The sequence below is a fragment of the Canis lupus genome, chromosome 3 (assembly GCF_003254725.2).
Source record: "Canis lupus dingo isolate Sandy chromosome 3, ASM325472v2, whole genome shotgun sequence".
Classification (NCBI taxonomy): Eukaryota; Metazoa; Chordata; class Mammalia; order Carnivora; family Canidae; genus Canis; species Canis lupus.
The window spans coordinates 33,406,607-33,429,287 of NC_064245.1; the positions used below are offsets into that span (position 1 = coordinate 33,406,607).

General features: G+C 39.1%; 1 protein-coding gene and 1 long non-coding RNA gene across 3 annotated transcripts in view; one reads left to right on the forward strand and one right to left on the reverse strand.

The window, feature by feature from the left end:
* GABRG3 (gamma-aminobutyric acid type A receptor subunit gamma3) overlaps window positions 1-22,681 on the reverse strand; it is a 712,386-nt gene that overhangs the window by 591,530 nt on the left and 98,175 nt on the right. The gene's annotated exons all lie outside the window — the stretch shown is intronic.
* Window positions 11,773-22,301, forward strand: LOC112653271 (uncharacterized). Its single transcript, XR_003132021.3, has 3 exons — window positions 11,773-12,366; window positions 13,492-13,586; window positions 16,131-22,301. It is a non-coding gene; the product is annotated as an uncharacterized LOC112653271 (long non-coding RNA).

Sequence of the window (22,681 nt, forward strand, 5' to 3'; positions counted from 1 at the left end):
CTAATTTTATTTAAAAATATTTTAAATTTATAGTTGCATATAGATGATATTGGAAGGAAATGTCTTAATTTGTTACAATGACTTTCTCTTAGGTGTGTGACTCTAGTTACTTGTATTTCAGTTTATTGCATTTTCCATCTCCCATTCAACCAAGGAAATGAGATTACCTGAGACTTATTCTTACCTACTTAAACACTACTAGCCCAGTTAAAATGTTATGAGGCAGAAGAAAAAGCTATAGGTGAGATGCCTGCTGAGGCCAGCTTAACATCTCATAGGATTCATAAGCCATACTTAATTGGTGTCTATATAACAAATGCATAATATAGCACTGGTCGTACAGACAGTCCTCCATGTTTCTTCAGTGACTGAATGAGTGAAAAGGTACAACCCAGAAACAAAACTACAACAAGCAGAGAAATTTTTAAAACTCTTAAAATTCACCTCTCCCTAAGGCCAAGTTAGCATCTAAATTCATACTCAAAAGCCAGGACATTTTGGCCATTATTGGATCATGCTTGTGACTGCACAAAAGCCTCTGGAAGGCAATAATGCTTGGCCCATTTGCTTGTACATTTGATTCAGTTAAGTGCCATGGGCAAAGTGTTAGAAAACAAAATATAAAACAAAACAAAACAAGATATAATACAAAGAAAATTACTAAAATCATCATTTTAAGGCAGAACAAATAACTCAGCCTTCTATAAAGGGAAGCTAACAAGAGTTATTTTTTGTGTGGCTTCACATTTCATTAAGAGTAGGTTTTCTCCTTCCCCAAACAACTTCCTGGCAAGGGACATTCCATTCTGTGACCTGTAAGTGCATTTGTGCTGCACTAAGACTGTCTCAACTTGGTAATTTCCATGTATTGAGAGGTACATTCTATAGGTTTCTGGCTGAGCTAACCCTTTTTCCATTAAAAACGTGTTTATTTTCCCGCTAACCATTAAAGAAAGTCCTCACCATGAGACCATTTAAAAGGCATATAATTTATGTTTGAATGCATGTATAAGAGCTAGGAGAAAACTGTGGGTGAACATACCCCAACCTATTGATATTGGTCACCTTAGGTGGGTGGGAAATAACAGAGAAAGAGGAGTTAACTGTTTTTTAATACATCACTGTATTGCATACTGGTTACAATGAATGTGTAAAATTTTTATAATATATAAAACCAAATATATAAAGATTTAAAAGAAAATGGGAAGTAATTCCTTTTGCTTTTCTCTTCTCCAGGCTGTCTTCCTACTCTTTGGTATTTATAAATGGTCCTGTTGCTTCTGATTCCCTCCTGCTGCAGGGGCAGCCCTGTGTCATTTGAGTGGGCCCTGCTGTGGGCAGCCCCAGGGTCTAGGGGCTCTACTCTAACTATGCCTGAGAGGAGGTCTTTGACTTGAGACTTTGCCAGCAGAAAGTTTACCTTTTAAGCATTAAACAGTAATAATATATTATTACTAACACTGAAGGATAAGGGAATTTCATTCCAAGGAATAGTTTTTCAGTGCAGAGCAAATGTGGATATAGATGGAATGCCAAAACAGAGGCAAGGCCTCAGTAGGCCTAGAGCCTCCTGAAGATGGTTATTCAGTGTTATTGAGTGCATTATTATATGATGAAGATCACACAGAACACATAAACACCTGTTAAATTTTCCACATTCACTGGGAAGAAATGTTATATGATTATAAAACAATAGAATATATATTGGTCTCTGCCCTCAGTTCCTGGCACAGAACTACTAAAACTCTTATAATTTCCTAAGTGAGAATAGCATTAGGAGGATCTTTAGTTTTAATATTTGGTCTTTGACCTAACTTCCTGATACACAGCTCCTAAATCCCTTGGAATTTCCAGGGTTATAGGAGTGTATTTTATTCAAACAGGCAATGCTTGGTTGGCACTTGATAGCTTCAGGATGAGAGCTGGTCACCAGAAAGATCACACAATGATTAGTGTGGAGGTGGAGAAAATTAAGGCCATCCCACCTCAAGTTTAGCGTTAGCACAAGTACAGCCATCTTAGCTTCGGCAGCCATCTCAGGCCCCTGTGACCAGGGGCTGAACTTTACCCTACTTCAGTTACAGGCCCCATATCGGAATGCGGAACTAAGAGCTTGAGAAACTCCCCGACCCTTACTGGAAATCCCCTAGACCAGCCCATAAAAATCCAGCTGTAACCCACCTTGGGGTCCAAGTCTCTGCTCCACTGTGTCAGGTATACTTGAACCCAAGCTCAAGCTTGCTAATAAACCCTCATGCGCTTGCATCAGTGTCGGCTCCTTGGTGGTTTCTCGGATTCGCAATCTTGGGCACAACATTTGGGGGCTCGTCCAGGATGCAAGAGACTCCCAGGACCCTACCCGGAGGGTCCCATGCCTGGTGAGTGCACTCAACTTTTTCTACCTTTTGCGTGCATATTCTCTGAGAGCTCTATACTGTATTTTTACCTGTAGGAATTCCAATCTGTATTGGGTAGGCATTGGCTTAGGTGGACGTGCTGGCAGGCCATTGACAGGGGGTCTTGGGAGACGTCCCTTGCCCCCACCAGGAGGACGAAATCCTCATCTGTAAGGAGGGCTGACTGCCAGCCCTTCGGTTTAGTTTGTTTTGTCTCCGCAGCCAGCACTGGAACCTTTGTCTGTGTTACTGTGTCCTTAACTGTTTCTGTGTTTGTGTTACTGTGTCTTTGTTAACTGTCATAACTGTTTACATAAGGAGAGAGAAATTTCAAACTTACTGCATGTCAGAATGGCCAACCTTTGACGTGGGATAGCCCCGAGAAGGAACTTTCCACCTACCTATTATCTTACAGGTTAAGGCTGTGATCTTCAGGAATAAATCTGACAGCCACCCTGACCAGATGACCTACATCCTGGCCTGGCAGTATGTGATCGAGAATCCCCCTCCTTGGCTAAAACTATTTTTACCCCCAAAGCAGGACCTACCAAGATTCTAGCCCTGTGAAAGGCCGAGAAGGAGACTGACTCTAAGACCAAAGTGCCCCTTTATCCAGTCTTGCAGGATTCCTCCCTGGAGGACTTGATTCTCCCGCGGCCCTACCCGATGCCCCCTCGCCCTCCCCCCCCCATCAGAGGCACTGGGGGCTGCAGAAGGGGTGCCACCCCTCCCTGATGAGGGAGTTCCTGTGCACGGGCCAGCAGCGGGGACACACAGAGGGACCCACCGGGCAGCCCCACCTCCTAATGCGGGGCCAGCAGACTCCACCACCCTTCCCCTCCCTTCCCTCAGTGACATGGGACCACCCCCCCCTTGAGACCAGAAAACAACCAATGTTATATTGGCCATTCTCCATCAGTGATTTATATAATTAGAGAATCCAAAATGCAAAGTTCTCTGATAACCCGAAAGATTTAATCGGGCTTTTGATACTGTTCTCTTTACCCACCAGCCTACTTGGCATGACTGCCAACAGCTCTTGCAGGTTCTCCTCACCACCGAAGAGAGAGAACGAATTCAGGGGGAAGCCTGGAAGCCTGTCCAGGGAGAGGACAGACAGCCGACTAAAAACCCAGACCTCATAAATGCTGCCTTCCCCTTTTCCGGCCTCACCTGGGACTACAACTGGGCTGAAAGTAAGGGGAGACTCCGGGTCCACCACGAGACTCTAATGGCAGGTCTCAAGCCTACCAATCTGGCCAAGGTATATGATGTAAGACAAGGTAAGGATGAGAGTCCAGCAGGCTTCTTAGAGAGGATCATAGAGGCTTTTAGGCAGTACACCCCTATGAACCCAGAAGCCCCCGGAAACAAAGGCTGGCAATTATCATGGCCTTTGTTAACCAGGCCCCTCCAGACATTTAAAAGAAATTGCAGGGGATCCCTGGGTGGCGCAGTGGTTTGGCGCCTGCCTTTGGCCCAGGGCGCGATCCTGGAGACCCGGGATCGAATCCCACATCGGGCTCCCAGTGCATGGAACCTGCTTCTCCCTCTGCCTCTCTCTCTCTCTCTCTCTCTCTGTGACTATCATAAATAAATAAAACATTAAAAAAAAAAAGAAATTGCAAAGAGTAGAGAGACTGGGAGAGAAGAGCTTGCAGGACTTAGTAATAGTAGCAGAAAGAGTCTATAATAATAGAGAAAGTCCGGAAGAGCAACAAACCAAACTAAGTGACCAGCAGACCCAAAACCTGGCCAAGATCCTGCTGGCCACAACCATGGATGACTCACAGGAAAGACAGAGGCACCTCAAGAAGCTGGCTTCAGGGACAGGTAAGGAGGATGACCCTGGTCCCCATCAGGAGTGCCCTAAACTGAACAGAACCAATGTGCTTATTGCAAAGAAGAGGGCCACTGGGTAAAAGAGTGCCCTAACAAAAGATCTAAGGCCCCTGCCAAGATCTTGGAGATGGAGGACTAGGACGACTAGGGGAGTTGGGGTTCGGCAACTCTCCCCGAGCCCAAAGTAACTCTCAGAGTGGAGGGGCAACTCGTTGAATTCCTAGTGGACACTGGGGCACAACACTAGGTTTTATTACAACCCCAAGGGAAATTGGCAAGCAAGACTTCATGGATGCAAGGGGCCACGGGAACCAAACAGTACTCATGGACTACCCGAAGAACTGTGGATCTCGGCATGAGCCGGGTATCCCACTCCTTCATGGTCATCCTTGAGTGTCTCTACCCGTTGTTAGGTTGGGACTTGCTCACCAAGATGGGGGCACAAATTCACTTCCACCCCAAAAGGGCAAAAATTCTAAACAAGGAGGGGCACTCGATTCAGGTACTTGTCCTGAGTTTAGAAGACGAATATCGTCTCCACCAAATGCCCTCAGCTCCAATGACTAACATTGTCCTTTGGCTGCAGGAATTTCCCCAAGCCTGGGCAGAAACTGGGGGAATTGGGCTGGCCCGGCACCGACTGGCCATATATATAGAACTAAAGCTGGGGGCAGACCCTGTCGGGGCCCGCCAATACTAAATGCCTCTCACAGCGCGTAGGCGACTACTGGACTCGGGCATATTGAGGCCTTGCCAATTGGCATGGAACACTCCCTTGCTGCCAGTGTGGAAACCGCACTCTAATGATTACAGGCCAGTCTAGGACTTAAGGGAAGCCAACCGGCGAGTAGAGGATATGCACCCTACGGTCCCAAACCCATAGACACTCCTCTCCACCCTACCTCCAGACAAAACTTGGTATATGGTATTAGATTTAAAAGATGCCTTTTTCAGCCTGCCTTTAGCACCCAAGAGCCAAGACCTTTTTGCCTTTGAATGGACGGACCCCGAGAAAGGCATCAATGGCCAGCTCACCTGGACTCGACTACCACAAGGATTCAAAAATTCACCGACCATGTTCGATGAGGCCTTACATGAAGACTTGGGTGAATTCCATTCCAAGCACCCTCATTTGACCTTATTGCAATATGTGGATGATATCCTGTTGGCGGCTGAAGACCAGGACACATGCCTGCAGGCATTAGGGACTTGCTCCAGACCATAGCGGCCCTAGGATACCAGGCCTCAGTTAAAAAAGCCCAGATCTGCAGAACAGAGGTGAGCTACCTTGGGTACAAATTAAAGGATGGACAAAGATGGTTGACAGATGTGCGGGATCCAACAGCCACAAACCGTCTGCCAGGTACATTAATTCCTGGGGTCATCAGGGGTCTGTCAATTATAGATTACGGGTTTTGCCAAGATGGCCAGACCCCTCTATGAGGCCACCAAGCACCAGCAAAATTTTGAATGGACAGAGGCCAGAGCCTTTAATGACCTTAAACAGGCCTTGCTGTCTGCCCTGGCTGTCGGGTTGCCTGCCCTAGCCAAGCCCTTTTACCTGTATGTGCACGAGAAAGACGGGGTGGCAAAAGGGGTCCTTGTCCAGTACATAGGTCCCTGGAAGAGACCCATAGCCTATCTCTCCAAAAAGCTGGACACGGTGGCTGCTGGACGGCTCGACCCCATGCTTAAAAATTATTGCTGCGGTGGCCACTATGGTCAAGGATGCAGACAAGCTGGCCATGGGGCAAGAACATGTTACCACCCCACATGCTATTGAAGGGGCACTCAAACAGCCCCCAGACCGCTGAATCAGCAATGCCTGTCTGACCCATTATCAGAGCCTACTGCTAAACCCCACCAGAATTTTATTTAAGCCACCAACAACCCTGAATCTGGTAACGCTACTCCCTAACCCAGACTGGGACCTCCCTATGAAAAGGTATGTATAGGTTTTTGTGTAGTTTTCATTTCTCAGGGACAAATGCCCAAGAGTGCAATGGGCTGAATTATAAGTTCACATTGAGATTCATAAGAAACTTCCAAACTGTTTTCCAGAGTGGCTATCCATTTTACATTCTCACCAGTAACATGAGTGTTGTGGATTCCTTCCATCATTGTGGCATTATCACTATTCTGTTTTAGTCATTCTGATTGGTCTGTAGTGATATCTGTGTGTGTGTGTGTGTGTGTGTGTTTTAAGATTTTATTCCTTTATTTGAGAGAGTGAGTGAGAGCACAAGTTGGGGTGGGGGGGGGCGTGAGAAACAGAAGCAGGCTCCCTGTTCAGCAGGGTGATATAGGGCTTGATCCCAGGACCCCAGGATCATGACCTGAGCCAAATGGAGTCACTTAACTGACTACGGAAAGCAGGCACTCCTCTTTTTGAGGTTTTAATTTGTATTTCTCTAATGGCTAATGATGTTAAACATCTTTGGTTTGTCATCTGAATATCTCCTTCAGTGAAATGTCTTTTCAAGTCTTTTGCCCATATTCCAATTGAATTGTTTCTTTACTTGTTAGATATGTGGATTATAAATATTTTCTCTCATTTCATCCTCTTAAGTTTTCAGTGGAGCCTTAATTTTAATGAGGCCCAGCTTATAAGAATTATCCACTATTAAAATAAAAGCTTATAATTTTACATTCTATTTTGAATAAATTTTTAAAATATAAAGTATGAAGTTAATGTTGAGATTTTATGAGGGTTTTTGGGATGGCCAACTGTCAAAAATCAGTTGAGAATAATTGCTTGGGTCTACTTATGCATTCCTCATTCTGCTTTGTTATCTGTCTATTCTTCTACTCAAACTTACTGTCTTTATTACTATAGCTATGTAAAAAGTCTTGAAAGAAGGTAGATGAATTCTTCCACTTTTATTCTCTTTTTATCAAAATTGCTTCAGCTATTCTGGGCCTTATACTATTCTATGTAAATTTTTAAATAAGCTTTCCTATATCCACCAAAATCATTAAAATTACATTAAACCTATAGATCAAGTAGGAGAAAACCGACATCTTTATTTTGTTGAGCCTTCCAAACCTGGAACAAAAATATTTCTCTATTTACTTAGGGCTTCTCAGGTGTCTTTCATTAACATTTTATTATTTTTAATATACAGAATTTATACATGTTTTGTTAGATTTATACCCACGCACTTCATTTTTTGGAACAATTGTAAATGTTATTGTGTTTTTATTTTGGCTTCACTATTCTGTTATTATATAGAGATATGATTCAATTTGTGTGATGATCTTTTCTCCTAAGACCTTGCTGAAATCATTCGTTCTAAGTGTATTTTGTACATTTCTTGTGATTTTTATGTAGAAATCAGGTTTTGCGCAAATACATATACTTTTATTTTACTCTTTCCAAACTATTTGCCTGTATTTCTTATTATTGCCGTATTGTAGTGTTAAGGACTTCCACTACTATGTTGAATAAGGCTAGTGAAAGCATATACTCTAGCCTTGTTCCAGATTTTCAGTCTTTCACCATTAACCATAATGTTAGCTATAGGTTGGTTTGTTTATGTGAATTTTGTAGATGCTCCATATCAAGGAAGTTTCCTTCTATTCCTAGTTTACTGAGAGTTTTCATAATGAATAGGTATTGGATTTCATCAAATACATTTTCTGCACCAAATGATATGGTCATATGACATTTGTTTCTTTAGCCAACTAATTGAGTAGATTGCTTTAATTGATTTTGAACATTGAACCAGCCTTCCATACCAGATATAAATCTCACTTGGTCATGAGGTATAATTATACTTTGCTGGGTTCTATTTGTTAATATTTGTTAAGGATTTTTGCATTTTGATTCATGAGAGAAACTAATCTGTAGTCTTTCTTTTTTTGTATAGTCTTCATCTGGCTTTGGTATCTAATAACACTAGCTTCATAAAAAGAATTGAGGAATGTTCTCCATTCTCTCTTTCCTGGAAGAGACTGTATAAAGTCAGTATTAATTATTCTTTAGCTATTTGGTAAAATACTCAGGTGTAACCAAATAGAAATAAGTATTTCTTTTGAGGGGAACTTTTAATTACTAATTCACTTGTTTAATGATTATAAGATTGTTCACATTCCCGTTGCATCTTTTTTTTTTTCTATAGTTAGTAATTGTTTTTTTAAATGGCCCATTTATTCTAACTTACAAAATGATGTCAAATTTGGGTTTAATTTTGGTTGTATTATTCCTTTATTATCCACTTATCAGCTACAGGATCTATAGTGATCCACTTTGTTTCCTTCTTAATACTGGTGACTGATGGGTTTTTTCCTGGTTTTTATTTTCCCTCTTTATCATTCTTCTGTTTCTTTTGTTATTTCTCTAAGGGTACTTGAATATTTTTAAGGATTTCTTCTTATATTATTTATAGTTTGTGGGGTTTTTTTTTAGTGTATCACTTGTATAGTTTTCTTTGTAGTTGCTCTAGATATTATAATACACATACAATTGCATAAAATACAATGTGCAAAACTATTATGGGCTGAATTGCACTCCCGTCCATTCATATGTTGGATCCTAACCCTCAGTACCTCAGAATGCAACTCTATTTGAGACAGAGTCTTTAAAGAGGTAATTAAGTTAATATGAGGTCATAAAAGTAGGCCCTAAGCCATTAGGACTGGAGATCAAGGGACACTTGGGTGGCTCAGTCAATTGTCCAACTCTTGATTTTAGCCAAAGTCATGATCTTAGGGTCAGGGGTTTGAGTCCTGCATTAGGTTCCATGCTCAGTGGGGAGTCTGCTTGAGATTCTCTCTCTCCTTCTCCCTTTGACCCTCCTCCAGTGCTCTTTCTCACTCTCTCTAAAATAATAAATAATCTTTAAAAAAAAGAAAAGATCAGGAAACAGACATGCATAGAGAGAAGACAATATGGGGACACAGGGAGAAGACAGCTATCAACAAGCCAAGGAGAGAGGCCTTGAGGGAAACCAACCCTGCATACATTTTGATTTTGGACTTCCAGCGTCAAAAACTTAGAGAAAATAAATTTCTATTATTTAAGCCTCACAGTCTGTAGTACTTTGTTATGGCAGCCCTAGCTAATCAATGCAGTAATGCAATCCAGTCATAGTCTACTGTCGTTGAGTGAAGTAGAGGAAACTTATTTCATTCAGGTCTTTTTATCTTCCCCACTTTTTAAGTGTAATTGTCTCTACCTACTACATACTTTGTTAAATGATTATGACATCTTATTTATCTTGGTATTGGCATCTGTTTATTTTCTCTTCTCATTTGGATCGTGAATTTCCTGTCTCATTGTATAACAAGTGAGTTTTGATTGTATATGTGGCATGCCAGACAACATATTACAGCACTGGGGCTCACTCACCATTGTACTATTCCTTAAGTCTAATGTGCCAAGGTGATTTGGCTCCTTATTTCCATGATTCAGTCTATGCTTGTTTATTGTGTTATATCCAGGGATTTTCTGTCCTAAAATGAAGGCCCTGAGAGCAATGGGGCTGCTCCATCATAACTGGAACTGGAAGTCTCTCCAATATTTTTAAAACTTTTGTCCAGTACATTGAATGTTTTTATCTTTTTGGTCATTTCTTTTTGCTATCTTACATATGGAAAATTGTCATTTCTGAGTTTTATAAGAATTTCTGATTTACTTTAATGAGCAAAGACTCTGCTTTTCCTATCAGACTTGGGAAGCTTTCAGGCCTAACTCTTGAAACTAGGCTTGGGAAAGGCTCAAATTACTTAAGAAAAATCTTAATTATAATTATATAAAATTTCTTATTTAAAAACTAACAAAGCACTTCCTTTTTCTGGTGCTTTTTCTGCCTCCTTTTTCCAAGTCAGGTTGGTTAAAAAAATAAAAATAAATAAGAGCATATTTTCTGAGTTAGGTCCTCTGATATTAGCATTCAGAATTTTTTTTTTAAATGAACCTTCCCTTCTTGTGTTCTCAGAGCATATTTATAAAAATTCAAAATAATAAAATTCAAAATGCTCTAAATATTCAGGCCCAGCTCTCTCTGTGCATTACCCAGGACTTCATTGTTACTGTTTGTTTTGATGTAATTGTAAGTTGGATTGTTTTCTTTATTTCTTTTCCAGATGATTTGTAGCTAGGACAGTTCTACTTAAAAGAATTTATCTTAAAGAGATAATCAGACAACTGTGCAGAGATGTTCACACAGTTTCTCAGTGCTATATTGTATTTAATTGTGAATAACTAGAAAAACTCAAATTGGAAACAACAGGAAAACTGGCTAATTACATGCTGGTGTACCTATGCCATAAAATACCATGCCATCATTAAAAAAGAGAATGTTTATCTATGTGTACTTACATGGAAAGATATTCATGATGTATTTGGTGAAAAAAATTGGAGGGAAGGTCTGGAAGGGCTAGTATATTAGTGGATATCTTGCAAAGGGTGTAGGTGAATACCAGAGAGCATTGCTGGTAGGGGCTGGGATTCATGGGGAGAAGGACTTCACACAGGATCTTCAGTCTCCTGGCATCCTATGGAGAGGCAGGCCTAGGCCAAAGTGCAGCTAGATGCACTTGAGGGCTGTGATCTACACAGGCACCTCACCCTCTGTTGCTCTTTTGCTTTTTCAATTAAAAAGTTTATTGAGATACAACTGACATATAACATTGAATTGGTATTAGGTGTACAATGAAATGATCCGATATATGTATCAGATTACCACAACATGTTTAGTCAAAATGCATTAGCTCACATAATTACAAACTTTTTTTCTTGTGATAAAAACTTTTTAAGACCTATTCTCTCAGCAAATTTCAAATATACAATGTAGTGTTGTTGACTGTAGTCACTATGGTATACATTACTTCTCCAAGACTTATTTATCTTATAATCAGAAGTTTGTACCTTTTAAGCCCTTCACTCATTCCACTCACCCTTCAACCCTACTTCTGACAACCACCAATCTATTCTCTGAACCTATCAGTTGGTTTTGTTTTGTATTAGATTCTCCACACAAATGAGATCATGCAGTTTAGGTTTTGTTTTGTTGGCTTTTTTAAAAAAAATTCTATCCACTATCTCTTCTTGTAACACCTCTGATAAAAAAGAAAAAATAAGTTAAGAAGGAAAGGATTTTTAGGTAATAATGAAAACAAGTTTCTAATATCACCATGATGTCCTTTGCCCTAGAAAATAAGGATACCAGTATAAAGTTTCTCAAAATCTTGACACTATTGACATTTGGGCCAGATAATGCTATATTGAGGGGAATGAGGGGAGGACTTTCATATGCATGGTAGCATATTTAGCAGCATGTCCAGCCTCCACCCACCCAATGTCAGTAGCACTATCTGTACACATTACACCAACAAAAATGGCTTTGAATATCATCAAATGTCCTTTGGTTTGTGTGTGGCAGGGTGGAAGGGAAAGCAAAATTGCCCTGGTTGTGCATCATTGCCCTAGAAGGATCAGACAATTTGAAGAATATTATAATTAAAGTCAGAGCACTGAAGGAAAGAAAGGTTTGGGTGGGGACAAAGGGAGGGAGAAAGGGAGAGAAGAAAAGAAAGATAAAAATAACTGGATAAACTTTTCTGTGCCTAAGGAAAAATTATGAATGAGCTGAGCTGTGTCTGTAGAGAAGATTCCTTTTCTTCCTAGCCCTTCCTACCCTTGGGGCTATGCTTTGGGTAAATAGATCCCTCTTTCTAAAGCCCATTATTTAAGGCTTCCACTAGCCCACACCGGCTTGCCTCAAAACACTTTGTCTCACTCACCCCAGGCCTCCCTATGCAGCCTCTTCCATCATTCACGTTCTTATGTGCCAGACAGCGGGCCAGAACTTCCAAATATCTGCCCACCAGACTCAGAATTTAGTAGAAGTAACTGATGTAAATAACATATGAGCATGTGATTCACAAATTTTTTAATGCAGAGATAGACATTGTACAGACATAGAAAAATAAAAATAAACCCAAAAAGGAAGTGGATAGGACTTAACCTTTGCCCTTTATCTGACCTGGTTCAAATTTATAGTTTATTTGGAAAGTCGTTCTAGATTTGAAAAATAAAAGGGAAATTAGTATCTCACAGTTATTTGTTCTTCTTAGAAAACATACAAATAAAATGTGTGAACACAGAGCTCCTGAAAATTCAAAGGTAAATGCTGGTTCTAATTTCATGCTTTGTTTAGAGTTGTCAATTCTTGACTAAAGATTCTTGTCTTAACACAGTTAGCCTGTAGTACAGCAGCTCTATCTTAAGAATCTTAAGATGTAAGAACCATGATTATGAACAAAGGCAAGTAATCAATCCATCATCTCTGCTAAAAGATACAATTTTTCCTGATATCCAAAATACAACAGAGGCACAAAGCTGCATCTGGTTTTCCAGATGTGCACCTTTTAGCAATTCAACAGACTGGAAACTCCAGAAGGGCAGAGACTTTCTCTTACCAGCCTTGAGATCCATGGCAACACCAAGCCCAGGGCCTCTATACAGTTGTACTCAGTAAATAAATATTTGTTAACTTGAATGACAAACATGAAATTAAAAAAAAAAAAAAACATGGAAAGTAGAACCCTGCTTTGTGTGAGGGCATCCATTGTGAATCTGAGAAAGAACAATTTGTCATGATTTAGTATGAGCTGAATAAATTTATTTATTAGTATTTATTTAGTATTTTGCTGGGAACTGTACATGATGAATTGGAGCATTTCTGAATGCAACAATCCACAGCCTGCCAGGCAGACCATATGGTGGCTGTTTATAAATGCGATAATACAGGTCAAACTGAACTACTGGAAATTGAAGAGCTGTCATGGGCACACAGGAAAGGAAGTTGGGTCCCTGGGAAATTCTGTAGCCGGGGAATATGGTCTCAGAATGCAGGAAAGACATGGGCATCCATATCTGAAGACTAAGGTGGTGTGAAGAGGAAAGCACAAGCGTAGGGAGGACCAGGGGAAAGCATGTCCTTTCTGGGTATGGTTAAGAGAGTGCAGCCTTCGTGCCAGAAAACAGCAGTATGAGCAGATGAAGAGGCCTTAGGTTCCATAAAATGTCTGCACAGTAGCTAAAACAAACATATTAATGCCTTTACTCAACACGGTTGCTGACAGCCAGCTACACAGAGGCCTGCACCAGACACTGTTGATACGATGACAGGACGGGCTAAATCCTGCTCTTTGTGGAATTTATTAACTGAGATTTCTTTTTTGGGGGGGGGGAGGGGGGAAGACATCAATGTGGCTGACAACCCAGTAATGTATGGTTTGTTTGCAGAGATCCCTGCTTCTCAGGGTGGAGCATGTCCTGTATAGAGATAAGGGCTTTGACTCATGACTGTAAGAAATGATGGTACAGAAGAAGCTACCCAGGTGTGTGCAATATATTGTGTACAAAAAGCATATGTATGTGTATGTGTTGTCACAATGTATGTATTTGGAAAACTATATACTGGAATGTATATGGTGATATTTATTATTTTTCTTCTTTTTTTTTTTCAAATTTTAACAGTGAATATCTATCACTTGTGATGAGGAAGAAAATCTTCATGGTAGATTCTTAAAAGTTACCATTTGAGTATAGACTCAAGGGAATAGAAATGTTCTTGGGCACTATTTTATCAAGATAAGAAGGTACCTGACTGTTTACGGCACTACCGTCGTTTACTTTGTGTTCTGGATCCCTAGAATACAGGCATCCTTTCCCTGTATGAAAAGCCTTTCCCAGAGGCTTCTCCTGGGACCCAGGAAGGGAAATCTGTTATGGCTGCAACCCAGGCATCTGTTTTCTTTGGTGAGGATTTGTAGACACTGCTTTCTAGACCAAGCAGGTTATAAAGACAAGGGCAAGCAACTTTTCAAAAAGGTAGTCTGGAACTGTGAAAAGCTTTACGTTCTGACAGTCCTTATTTGGAGTCCTATGTGCCCCCTCACATGCCTTGGGAAATGCTCTCAGTCTCTCTGTGCCCTGGTTTCCCAAAGAATAGCAAGGAAATATGGTAACCCTTGCAGCCTCTGAATAATCAGTCATTAGAGTACTCACTATGAAATGGGAAGGAAAAGTGCCTGAGTTACTGGCTCAGAGCCCAGGGCTGAGCACATGGAAGCACCCAACTTAGTAAAGGTCTATTTCCTATATTGAGTAAATATCTGTAACCATTAATGCTAATTAAGAATGTGTATTATGTGCCAAGCACTTTGCTATGTGATTTGCATGCATGAAACCAATTTCATTTTTTTTTTTTTTAGAATTTTTATTTATTTATTCATGAGAGACACACACACAGAGAGGCAGAGACACAGGCAGAGAGAGAGGAGCAGGCTCCATGCAGGGAGCCTGACATGGGACTTGATCCTGGGTCTCCAGGATCACACCCTGGACTGAAGGTGGCGCTAAACCACTGAGCCACCCGGGCTGCCCTTTTTTTTCTTTTTCTTTTTTTTTTTTTTTTAGAATTTTTTTGAAACCAATTTCAGTTGTAGAACACTGCAGGAGGAATGCATTATTATTATCATTTTCATTTTTTAAATGAGGAGGGATGGAGTTGACAAAGTTATACACTTGCTGGTCTTGGAACCAGGTTATCTGACCAAATTTTGAGCCACTATGTTCTACAGCCCTCTATATGAAGACATTTAGACTCTATTAATGCATGCATGACACATTGAAGTGACCTCAACATTTAAAAGGTAAATTAGTGTTGATATCATTTGGAGCTTCTCTGGGGGCTCTTTAGGTCATTCTTTGACTATAATATGGAAAATTAGGGGTTTTATTTTGAGCGGCCAAGTATTGGTTGCCAAAATTATCCAGCCTCGTATCTTTCTAAAATTAAAAAAAAAAAAATTAGAATTCTAAAAGCCTTTCTTTTCACAAAAATATCCTGGGTATCAGTACATGTAATTATTTTGTACATCCAGTAGAAGAGCCAACCATAAAGACAAAGAAAAAGCACATTGGACTGGACCCTGTGCATACTGAAAAGCAGAATCTGAGTCCATTGGGGAGCCTCAGTGCTTAGCATGTGTTCACAAATGATAACAATGAAATAATTACAGCTGGCTAGTGCTCATATGGTACTTTGTAGATGTCCTAAGTGCTTTATACATTTTTCTCATTAATCTTTTCTATCATTATTACCCCCCTTGTACTGATGGAGAAACTGAGATGCAGAACATGTAACTGGCCTGCTCAAAGTCACACAATTTTAAGTGGCAGAGACTCCCCACCACCATTTGACTAGAGACAGCCTGGCTCAGCTCCTCCCATTTTACCACTATTCCACTTCTGAGTCACCAAGCCAACCACACTTGCCTTTGGTTTGTTCCCTTTTCACTTTTATAGACCTTTCTTCTCCTGCAGTGCCAGGGCCTTCACCTCAGGCACTGACACTCTGGGTTAGTCATCCCTCCTGAGGAGATACCTTTATTTATAGCAAACAGCACAGGTCTAGAGAAATGAATAGTGGTAGGATTTCAAAGACTGGGGAAAGATGCAAGGAAAACATTAAGAAAGGAGGTACCTTCTCAGTTCCATTTAACCTACACCACACAGGAATCTGAAAATTCAGCCCCAGATAAGGCTTAGTAAGAATACACTGAGAAGGACCATCTAGATGAAGACATTAGCAACTGTGTGATGCAGCAAAGGCACACTCTCCTGGAGGGAAGGGATCTGTTGCCTAGAGGGCTTTTGTGAATTCTAATCCCTAATCTGTAAAATGAAGACATTGAACAGGTGATCTCAAAGGTTCTTTTCCATTCTGAAAAATCTGTTAATTCAACTTGCACAAAAAGGAAACAAATATTTAATAAGCACATCTTCTCTTTTTTTCCCAACATCTCTTTTTTTTCTCCAACATCTCTCTCTCTCTCTCTCTCTCTCTCTCTCTCTCTCTCTCTCTCTCTTTTTCACAGACAGGGGCATGTCTTTGTTTTCACTGGCCCTTAATCATCAGAGATTGAGAACAATTAGCCCATGTGGACTGGGAAGCACTACCTTGAGCCTTCAGAATACTCACTGGTTGCTGGTAAAAACAAGAAAAACCATGAAGTGATAGTGTTATGTCCTCACACAACAGCCAAATGATCAAATGTGGGCACATCAAGATAGAAAATGGTCTAAAAAAGTGAAAGGAAAGCAGAAGAGATGTGCATCTACCCTTCAGGATCCTCTAGAAATATTATAGTGAGGAAAGCAAATGTGAAAGACATTCCATGCCATTCTTGCTCATATAGTAAGAATTTGCACACACAAATAACATACTTCATAAGATTCAAATCTGAGGGACCATTTCCCCTAAAGATTCCTCATTTCTCCCAGAAAAGAAATAAAAAGCTGATGAACCAAGTCACATGAAAATGAAATGTCTAGACTATCAACTCATACAGTGTGATCCAGACACTGAAGCCATGAATTAATGGATGCAATAGCATGCTTTCACCAGACAGCTTATATAAGACTGTAAAAATAATGGAAATGTTTAAAACTCCAAATTAAAAGAAATAACGTTTGAAGAAGTATTAACAGTTTGAGTGGAGTAACAGTGGCAAAAATAGTACAGTAAGGACCCCTAGGTCTCAAAGAAATGGAAAAAATTCACAAAAATTATCAAAACCAACCTTATCAGAACTCTCAAAGCTTGTCAAATATTTCTGGTAACCAAGTGAACAGTAAGTCAGGGCATAAGTACACTGAAATAGGGTAGAAGAGCACTGTGATATTTTAACATTTCTAGGCCAACCCTCTTACCCAATATAGCATCTATCTTGAAGACCGTAGCCTGTGTTCCCTGAGTGGGTACTTGGTTCCAGAAAGAGAAAAGCAAATCTTGTTCCCAGGAAATTGTGTTTGTTGGTTTTGCCTTGACAGGGATTTCTATAAAGAACTGATTCAAGGGGCTAATTCACAAAGAAAACAGAAAATCTAATAGACCTATAACAGGGCAGCCCCGGTGGCGCAGCAGTTTAGCGCCACCTGCAGCCCCGGGTGTGATCCTGGAGACCCGGGATATAGTCTCATGTCGGGCTCCCTGCATGGAGCCTGCTTCTCCCTCTGCCTGTGTCTCTGCCTCTCTCTCTCTCTCTCTTTCTGAATAGATAGATAGATAGATAGATAGATAGATAGATAGATAGATAGATGATAGATAGATAAAAATAATAGACCTATAACAAGTAAAGAGGTTGACTCAGCAATCAAAACCTTCTAGCAAAGGAAAGTGCAGGATCAGATGGCTTCACTGGTGAATTGTGCCAAATATTTAACAAAGAATTAATACTAATCCTTTTCAAACTTTTCCAAAACTAGAAGATGAGGGAATACTTCCCAACTCACCTATAAGGTCATCATTACAAAGTAAAACAAAGACATCATAAGAAAATTATAGAACAAAATCTGTTATGAATATATATGCAAAAATTCTTAACAAAACACTAGCAAACTGAATGTAGTAGCTTATTAAAAGAATTATACATCATGGCCAAGCAGGATTTATCATGGAAATACAATGTATTTATTAGTGTTAATAAAATGAAGAAAAAACTACATAATCATCTTGATTGATGCAGCTACAGCAAGTGACAAAATACAATAGCTTTTAATGATAAAAAATACAGTAACCTAGAAATGGAAAAAACTTCCTCAAAATTATAAAAAGACATATATGGTGAACCCACAACTAACAACATGCTCAATGAGAAAAGATTGAAAGCTTCTCCCGCTAAGATCAAGCATGCCCACTTTTATCACTACAATCAATCAACACTGTACTAGTTTTATCCAGAGCAATTAAGCAAGAAAAAGAAATAAAAGGCATCCAAATTGGACTCCTCAAACAAAGTCCAGGACCAGATGACTTCACAGGCAAATTCTACCAAACACTTAAATAAGAATTAATACATATCCTTCTCAAACAATCCAAAAAGTTGAAAAGGAAGGAATGCTTCCAAATTCATTCTACAAGGCCAGCATTATCCTGATACTAAAACCAAACAAAGACACTTCAGAATAATGAAAACTTTAGGCCAATATCCCTGATGAACATCGATGCAAAATCCTCAAGAAAATATTTGCAAACTAAATTCAACAATGCAATAAAAGGGTTATTTACCATAATTGACTGGGATACAAAGATGGTTCAATATCTGCAAATCAATCAACATTATATACCATATTAACAAAGTGAAAAATAACAATCATAGAATCATCTCAATAGGTGTAGAAAAAGCATTTGATGAAATTCAACTTCTATTCATGACAAAACTCTTAATAAAGTAAGTATGAAAGGAAATTACCTAAACAACAACAAAAAAATATGATAACTCCACACCAATATTACACATAATGGTGAAGAAAAGCTTGAAGTTTATCCTCTAAAATCAGGAAAAAGACAAGGTATCCTCTCATCACTTTCATTCAACATAGTATTAGAAGTCCTACCCATAGCAATCATACAGGAACAATAACTAAAGGCATCCAAATTTGTAAAGAAATAAAACTGTCACTATTTGTAGATGGCATGATATTATATGTAGCAAAGTCTGAAGACTCCATCAAAAAACAATTAGAATGAATAAATGAATTCAGCAAAGTTGTGGAATACAAAATCAATTAACCAAAACCTGTGTTTTTATATACTAATAACAAACTAACAGAAAGAAAAATTAAGAAAATAATTTCATTTATAATTGTATTAAAGAGAATAAAATACTTAGGAATAAATTTTTTAAAGGAGGTGAAAAATCTGTACTCTGAAAACTCTAAGACATTGATGAAGGAAACTGGAGGTGACACAAATAAATAAAAAGATATACCATGCTCATGAATTGAAACAATTTATATTGTTAAATGTCCATATTATCCAAAGCAATCAACAGATTTGGCACAATCTCTATCAAAATACCAACAGTATTTTTAACATAATTAGGACAAGAAATTCTAAAATTTGTGTGGCAACACAAAAGACCTCAAATAGCTAAAGCAATCCTGAAAATGATAAACAAATTTGGTGCCATCACAATCCTAGATTTCAAACTATACTACAGAGTTATAATATAATAGTAATATAATATAATAATCAAAACTGTATGGCACTGACACAAAAATAGACACACAGATCCATAGAACAGAATAGAACCCAGAAATACTCATGCCTACATGAGTTTAACTCATGTTAAACTAATGCCTACATTAGTTTCAACTAATCTATATGACAAAAGAGGTAATATACAAGGGGTGAAAGACAGTCTCGTCAATAAATACTGCTGAGAAAATTGGACAACGACATGCAAAAGAGTGAAACTGAACCACTTTTTTACACCATTTACAAAAATTAACTAAAAAATTGATTAAAGACCTAAATATAAGACCTGAAACCATAAAATTTCTTAAGAAAATAGGCAGTAAATCTTTAAACATTGGTCTTAGCAACCTTTTTTTTGGATCTGTCTCATCAGGCGAGGGCAACAAATTAAAAATAAACATCTGAGACTACATCAAACTAAAAAGCTTTTACACCATGAAGGAAATAATCAAGAAAATCAACAGACAACATACTGAATGGGAGATGATATTTTCAGATGATATATCTAATAAGGGGTTAATATTCAAAATATATAAAGAACTTGCACAACCCAACACCAAAAAACCTAAATAATCTAATTAAAAACTGAGCAGAGGACCTGAATAGACATTTCTCCAAAGAAGACACACAGGTGACAAACAGACACATGAAAAGATGTTCAACATCACTCATCATCAGAGAAATGCAAGTCAGATACAGGGAAATGCAAATGAGATATCATCTCACACCAGTCAGAATGGCTAGTATAAAAAAGACAATAAATAACAAATTTTGGTGAGGACATAGAGAAAAAGAGAACCCTTGTGTGTTGTTGATAAGAATGCACACTGGTACAGACAGCCACTATGGAAAACTATGGAAGTTTGTCAAAAAAACAAAAATAGAAATATCACATAGTCCAGTAATTTCACTTCTAAGTACTTACTGAAAGAAAATAAGAAAACTAATTGGAAAAGATATATGTACCCCTAAGTTTATTGCAGCATTTATAGCCAAGATATGGAAGCAGCTTGTCTTTTGATAGCTGAATGGATAAAAAAGATGTGAGATACACACACACACATACACACACTCTCTCTATATATATACAATGGCATATTGTGTATGTATACATATGTGTGTATAGACAATATATACAATGGAATATTACTCAGCTATTAAAAAGAGTGAAAACTTCCCACTCAGCACAATATGGATGGACCTAGAAGGTATTAGGCTAAATTCAATATGTTAGAGAAAAACAAATGTTACATGTTTTCACTTATATGTGAAACCTAAAAAAATAACAAGTGAATGGTCTGTTTCTAAAAAAACAGAAACAGACAACATACAGAGAACTGGTGGTTGTCAAGTCGGAGAGGAGGAGATGGTAAGAGGGGCAAAACAGACCAAGGGGATTAGAAGATATAAAATTCCAGTTATAAATTAAATAAGTCATAGGGAAGAAACATCCAGCATGGGAAATATAATCAATAATATTATAATAAATTCATATGGCAACAGATATACTTATCATATACATATATATGTATGTGTATATATATGACATATATTATATATTCTTATGGTAGTGACACTTATGGTTAGCATTTGGTAGTGTATATAAATATTGAGTCACTATGTTGTACATCTGAAACTAATATAATCTTGTGTGTCAACTATACTTCAATTAAAAAGAAAAAGAAAATAAATGCTTCCAAATTGGAAGGAAAGAAACTAGGAAACTATCTCTAATGAGGATGGCATTGTCTTATATGTAGACAAACCCAAAGAATACAAACATACACACACACACAATATTAGAGATAACAAACAATTTCAGAAAAACTCATCACATATCAGCTGTATTTCTCTATACTAGCAATAAACAATTCAAAGAGGATGGCAATACTACCCTCAAAAAATCTATATCAAAAATCCAAAGGGCAGGGATGCCTGGGTGGCTAAGAGGTTGAGCATGGGCCTTCGGCTCAGGGCATGATCCTGGGGTCGAGTCCCACATCAGGCTCCCCGCATGGAGCCTGCTTCTCCCTCTGCCTGTGTCTCTGCCTCTCTCTGTGTCTCTCATGAATAAATAAATAAATTCTTTAAAAAAAAATCCCAAGGGCATTTTTTGCCAAAAGGGAAAATGTGATCTTCAAATTCAAGAATTCTAGACAGGTCAGGAAATACAGGGGCTCAAATTTGAATAAAGTATCCAGCAGCAGCCTTAATGCACAGCACCCACCAATCATCTCAACAAGGTTTCCATATCTAGACTTACTCAGAAGTGTCTGTTCTGAACCACAGAAATGCAGTGAGATTGAGTATATGTGTGACCAGCTCAGACTGCATCACCATGAAGACTCAGGGCAGGAGAAGCTTCCAAGGTCATCAAAACCATGTCTGCCTGCAGTCAAAACAACCCTTGAAGAGCAAGATTTGTCTCTGGTGTGATGTGCAACTTACTAGAGGACCAGAGGACATATTACTCTGTCAAGCCAGGTGCTCATGGGTGTACCAGCCAGCTTTCTTTTGCAGATGGGACATTTCTGGGAACAGAGGTCACATCTCCCTATAGGGGTGGAATGTTCCTTCTCCACTTTTCCTGGATACCTGGGTAGCATACAGATGTGGTATGAAGACAAAACTGTTACTTAGCAGAGCTCTGAGAATGCAGCTCAGACATTCCAAAGCAGATCAAGAGCTCTAGCATTATAAAGTGGAGATCAGTATAAAGATTATATTTCAAATATGTCAAAAATAAATCAGCAAATTCAGACAAACCTGAATATTTTCTTGCATGCTTTACTTAGGAATTAGCAATTGAAACAAACTGTCCGTTGAAAATAATATTGGTCTAACAAACCTAAATCTAGGGATCTCTGGGTGGCGCAGCGGTTTGGCGCCTGCGTTTGGCCCAGGGCGCGATCCTGGAGATCTGGGATCAAGTCCCGCATTGGGCTCCCGGTGCATGGAGCCTGCTTCTCCCTCTGCATATGTCTCTGCCTCTCTCTATCTCTCTCTCTGTGACTATCATAAATAAATAAAAATTAAAAAACAAAAACAAAAAACAAACCTAAATCTATACATTATAAAGTTATTAATATAGCTGCATAGTTGTTTTGCATGGATCTCAGCCTATGGCAGTAATGCTATCAGCTATGAATGCCTGGAGCACTCATCTGGGATACTACTACTGGCAGTGCCATTGACATTTCTCTGAATGGAGCCAATGTTGTGGCTGGACAAGTCCTTGTGGTTCTCATTGTGATTCCAAGATGTACCTTGCAACAACCATCAGGGAACTTTGATAAAACAAGATTTATTATTAACAAGTCCTCAGGGGTACAAGGCAACACAGCACACCTAAGGCCACACAGTGAGGTCTCAGGGCAAGAGAGAGGA